Below are 6,372 nucleotides of genomic sequence, written 5' to 3'. Positions count from 1 at the left end.
CCCGCTCTTTATTGTTTTTTGGTATGTGTAGAGTAGGGTTGGAGTCAAAAACTTAATGTTAAATATTGCATGCAAGTGATTGAACGAAACCACCAGTTGGTGTAGTAAGGGGATTTGTAAGAAAATCCGTGAAGATTATACGACTATGCGACTAAATTTATTGAAAAATTTTCATCAGTTTTTTACTTCTGTATTTTTGCACGTTTTTTCTTAAGCATTTCTACTTTTATCCTCTTTACTTTTTATTTTTTGTAGTTTTTACTTTTTATGCTTGTTCTTATGAGGTTTTAATAGCTTTAATGTGTTTGTTGGGCATGATCATTTTTACTTGATTTCGACCAGCTCTAAAATATTGACTATATTAAGTTATTTTACCTTTTATTTTACACCTGACATTAGATTTTTGGCTCTTTTAGGCTAGTTCATGTCGAATTCATCGATTTCTCTGGGCATACCTCCAAGTATTCCTTCAAAGATTCCTAGACTCCTCCAGGTTTTTTTTTTGTATGGATTCATCCAGATATTTGTCCAAGTATTCATCCAGTAGTTCTTCCAAGGATTCCGTTAGCCATTCCTCTAAAGATGGTTCCAGAGATTTCCTGGTGGATTCTTCCGAGATTCCAAACAAAGACTTTTCCAAGAGTTTCTTAGAGGATATTTTCAAGCATATCACCAAGGAATCCTCCAGAGATTTTTGAAGGAAATCTTCCAGAAATTCATCCAGAACTTTCTCCAGAAATTTTTCACAAGGGTTTCTTTAGAGATTTCGCTAAAAATCCTCCACCACTGAATCAAATTTCCACCATCGCGCAACAATAATGACAATGTCGTAACCTGGGTTTGTCGCGACAATCCACCCAATGCGACATAAGTTTGTCCCAACTTGAACAGAGTAGGTCGTACACCACGAGTTAAGGGAGTTTTTTAAGCCTTGTATTGTGTTGTTTTGAGCGGTAACTTTGGTAAACTCTACAACGCTATTGAAGATCTGCCATGAAATAGTTACAATTTTAGGTTAGTTCTAATCGATTTTCCACGAGTTGAGAAGTACGCAACAAATCAGCTGCCGTTTTGTCTGCAACAAAAGTGTTCGAAATCATGTCATGAACTGTTACCAGTTGGGATAAAGAGTAATCGCCGCGTACTCTGTGTTTCTTGTTTTGTGCCTTTTCTGTCCAACAACTCTCTTCACTGTCCACCACAAGTTCTTTCAGATATTCCTCCAAGGATTCTTCCACGGATTTCTCCCAAGATACCTATACTTTAGGGTTACTGTTACTGTGTTCACGAAACCCAAAAATAAAAACGTTACAGAAACCAACGGCAACGACTTTTATAGTCTAGCCTAGTATACACATCCATCTCCTGGAAGAATCGACTAATTCTATATTTTTTCTTGTCATTATCGATACCTGCAAAGCATCTTAGATACGTTACAAGTATTGAAGCGGCTAGGCCTACTATGCAGCATAGAACGGCAACATTTCGTCAACCGCTACGTATTGTACCTATGTGTTAAATATACGAGGCTGAAACGTTGGGAGTGACGTTGCTTAGAAACTTAATGTCACTCCATTCGATTGCCTCTTTCTGGGATGGGATATTCAACTGATTTTGACGGCAACACCTTTTAGTGCGAAACAACGGTCACGCATTGGAACATGGAATGTACTAAGCGTAGCCCAACAGGTTAAACTAACACAATTAGTCAATAAGGCATGCCGTATGATGTTCGAAATTCTAGGACTGTGCAAAGTCTTTTGGCCGAACTTTGGAGAACACAGATCCGCAGAAAATTGAACAGCCTCCCATTCAGAGCCGCGGGAATGTATTTCCTGAGATATGACGTTCAACACTGTCACCTTTTGTGGGCGTTGTTACACGAAACCGGCCTTGCATCGTCAACAGCTGGCGGTGGTGTACACTGAATGATGCATTTCCGAGAAAATCGTTCTAGCTGTTACATCTTTTTGACTGTGACAGAACTTTGAATGTGCAACCGACCCACGCATTGCGATTAACCTAACCAGTAGGTCGTCGTTTATTTTTCAAAAAATGGGAAATTTTAGAAGTTCATTATTGAAAAACGATCGTTTTAGCATAGACATACAGACGTCTCACTCTGCTCACTTCCCATCGTTTCCCTTTTTAATGGATTATTCAAATATTCCGTAGTTCGAAAATCGCTCGCTCATGGCGTTCGCATCGTTTTTGCTCTTGTTTGACGTTTGCTCACTACCGCCATCTATTCAGTGGGTTTGCGAAATGCAGCGTAATTAGCATTGGGCGGTTATGTTTTCGAGACGATGATTTTCATCGCATTTTGTTCCAGGTGATACGTCTGTTTGTCTGTGGTTTTAGCCTGTTTTAGCTAAAAAAAAGATCTTGTCAAAATTTGTACCCCATACATTTTTTCAGAACTTTAGGCCACTTAACCACTTGGGTCAGATTACGATTTCAGCGTTACGTGGATGCTGTCTTATCGGATAGCTATAGATGTCCAGATCATCTTTACTGAAGACGAGATTCTTCAATGTGGTCCGGTTCTAGAGATACACTAGTTTAGAATTTCTTTGACTCATTAGCACCACCACCTAGCGGAGAAATCTAGAATCAACTAGTTCAATATCGGATAGTTCTTGATGTCCTGATCAACTTTGCCGAAGACGAACTTCTTCTGTGGGGTCTGATTCTCGAGATACAGCACTTTAAAATTTCCAAGACTCACTAGCACCGCCTAGCGGATGCACCAAGAATCAACAAGTTCACTATCGGATAGATCTTGATGTCCTGATCAAATTTCAACAAGATCAACAAAAATGGTTTCAACTTATGCTAGGTACACAGCGTAATCAGCGATCTATTGGAGCATTATGAATGAAATTTATGCTTACTCAGCCTCATGCAACTATGTGTTGTCAAGTGGTGAGTTCGTTGTCAGTTTGAGGATCTCCAAGAACTTCCTTGAGTATAGGTCATCGGATCTACTAACGCATTTGGTTGTCTCCAAGAGATTCACGACTAAGAATCATACTCACACAACCTCAGGTAGCTATGATCTATCAGGTTTAGAATTCGAAGAATCTTTAAGGGTGTCCAAGAACTCCCTTGTGTATAGGTCATTGAATCTACGAGGACTACTAGTTGTAGAATGAAGTTTATATTCACACAGCCTCAGGCACACCCTGAAACGCTTTGAAACATCTTCAAAACCTCCATGAAACCCCATGAGCTTCTGAGGCTCCCATAACTCTCTTGAAACGCTTTGAAACGCCTCTGAAACCCCTAGAAACCTACGAGAAATTCACCAGCGAGGCTTTGAAGCCCCCTTAAACCCACCTGAAACCATCTGGGACGCCCTGAAACGCATTGACACCCCTTGAAGCATCTTGAAAGACTTTGAAACGCTCTGAACCACCTCTAAAACCCTTACAAAACTTTATGAAATTCACCTGAGAGCCTCTGAAGCCCTCCACAAAGCCTTTGTGAAACCTCTTGTTACTTCCTGAAACGCATTGAAATGTCTTGAAACGCTCTGAAACGGCTATGAAATCCCTATAAAACCTCCGTAAATTTACTTGAGATCCTCTGAAGCCCCCTTAAGCGCCTGTGAAATATCCTGAAACGCATTGAAACGCCTTTAAACGCTTTGAAACGCCTCTGAAACCCTCCGTGAAATTCACCTGCGAGTCTTTTAAGCCTCCTCAAATTCCCCGGGACTTCCTGAAATGCCCTGAAACGCATGAAAGGCTCTGGAAACGCCTCTGAAACTAAATTTATCTGCGAGCCTCTGAAGCCCCTTTTAGGCTCCCTAAGTCATCTGAAACGCCCTAAAACGCATTAAAACGCCCTGAAACGCCTTGAAACTCTTTGGAGCACCTCTTTGAAACCTCCGTGAAATTCACCTGCGAGCCTCTACAGCCACCTATAGCACCCTGAAACGCATTGAATCACATTGAAACGCCTTGAAACGCTTTGAAACACCTCAGGAATCGCTATAAAACCTCCGTGAAATTCACATGAGAGCCTCTGAAGCCCCCTAAAATCCCTGTGAAACCTTCTGAAATACCCTGAAACGCTCTGAAACGCTTGAAACACTTTGAAATGCCTCAGAAACCCTTATGAAACCTCCGTGGAATTAACCTGCGAGCCTCTTAAGCCCCCTCAAACTCACCGGAAACTTCCTGAAATACCCTTAAACGCCCTGAAACGCATTGAATGCCTTGAAACGCACCTGAAACCCCCATGAAACCGCCGTTAAACTCACCTGCGAGCCTCTAGAAGCCCTTTAAAGCCTCCTGAACCTTCTGAAACGCATTAAAAACCCCCTGAAACGCCTTTAAACGCTTTGAAATGCCTCTAGAAGCCCTTTAAAACCTCCGTGAAATTCACCTGTGAGCCTCTACAGCCCCCTATGAAACCCTGAAACGCCTTGCAACGCCTCTGAAATCCCTATAAAACCTCCGTGAAATTTACCTGAGACCCTCTGAAGCCCTCTAAAATCCCTGTGAAACCTCCTGAAACGCATTGAAACTCATTGAAACGCTTTGAAATGCCTCTGAAACCCTCATGAAACCTCCGTGAAATTCACCTGCGAGCCTCTTAAGCCCTCTCAAATTCATCGGAAACCTTCTAAAATGACCTGAAACGCCCTGAAATGCACTGAAACGCCCTGAAATGCCTTTAAATGCTTTGAAACGCTACTAATACCCCTATGAAACCCCCGTGAAATGCACATGAGAACTTCTTAAGCCTCCTCAAACTCATCGGAAACCTTCTGGCCCTGAAACGCATTGAAACACCTTGAAACGCTTTGAAACGCCTTCGAAATCCTCATGAAACCTCAGTGAAATTCACCTGCGAGCCTCTGTAGCCCCCTTAAGCATCGAATGCGTGAGTTTTATCGATCGGTAGCTTTTTCGGAATTCACACGCCGTTCATAGAGGTATGCCTATATCCCTACCGATCGATAGAACTTGTGATGATCACAGAACAATACATAGGCACTTAGGCAGTCGGGTGCCTGAAACTTTTGCCAGTCTTGGTAAGGTGGTATGAACTACCAACCAAGCCAATCTGTTTAAAAGCACAGGTCGTACGGCAAAAGTTTCACGCATTCAATGTATTCGTTCAATACATGGCCTACTTGCCTAATTTCACCTTCTATAAATTTTCACACTTGTTCGCAACCTAGCGAATGCTATCATATCTATCATTTCATTATCCACTTTTATCTCTACTCCCTAACACTCTGAGTAGAAAAAGACCGATATAGCCATAAAATTATTAAGTTATAAATAGAATACGGTCGAAAACTCAGAATATAGTAGATTTCAACAGCCATTTCGAAATGCTGCAACTCACTCAAATCATATGAAAGTACAATTTTCGTATTTCTCATAGTCAATATCAGTAAGGATGATCTCATTGTTATCCCAGCAGGTAGTTTTTAATAATTTGACCTAGTCGGAGAAAAATCCCCTTTCATCGGCGGCTGTAACTTTTTCGCATTCAACGAGAAATCAAACAGCAAACTTTTCCCATCTCCGTTCGGTGTATGAGAGGGACGTCGTACACATAAATCTCGCCGGAACCAATCCTCCTCCTCTGCATAGGGTGTGAGGGTGGTGGTCAGAGGGCAATAACTAGTCTTAAAGAAAGCGCTAGCCAAAGTTTTTTACGCGAGATCAGCAAACTTCCTCTACTGCGAACCACTCAAGCTCACTGCCTTTCCGGTCCAATATTGATAGAAGGGTAACCGGCCAGCCCACCACAAGTGCGTGACTCGTTGTGGATGGCTGATGGTTGATGATTACACTCTCAAAAGTCGTTGACCAATTGTCGACTTGGCCGGGGACTCGAAGACCGCGGTAATGGGCAAACTTCGTGTGTCACACTTCCTGGAACCATCACCACCACCGCGGTCAGTGGAGTGGCAATCTGCCGAAGCCGGAAGTCGCGTGAACTTCGGTTCGGTGTCATTCGGGTCACGTGGATCCCGGATTTGACGAGGCAACTGCTCGCCTCCCCGATAATAATCAATTCCACGCGACATGTGTGTGGCCGAACAGAAATTGGTATGGTGTTTTGGTCTAGTAACCCGGTCGATGCTGGGGGTTATTAAAGTTTTCCATGGCCTACTTGTTCCGGGTCGATGACAGCGATAACTTCACTCTACGTGGAGAAGCGAACCTAGCAAGGAAAGAAAAGTAAAAGTATAGTTTTAAAATTTGTTAATTTATGATGCCACTTGTGAATATTTTATCCTGTTTTCCTTTAAATTTTCAACCGACTACCAAACAGAACGATGTTTAATTCATGCCGAAACATTTCGAACAAATGAAGGTACGACATGACAACCGTTATCGCAAC

The sequence above is a fragment of the Aedes albopictus genome, chromosome 1, assembly GCF_035046485.1.
Source record: "Aedes albopictus strain Foshan chromosome 1, AalbF5, whole genome shotgun sequence".
In the NCBI taxonomy this organism is placed as follows: domain Eukaryota; kingdom Metazoa; phylum Arthropoda; class Insecta; order Diptera; family Culicidae; genus Aedes; species Aedes albopictus.
This window is presented reverse-complemented; position numbering follows the sequence as displayed.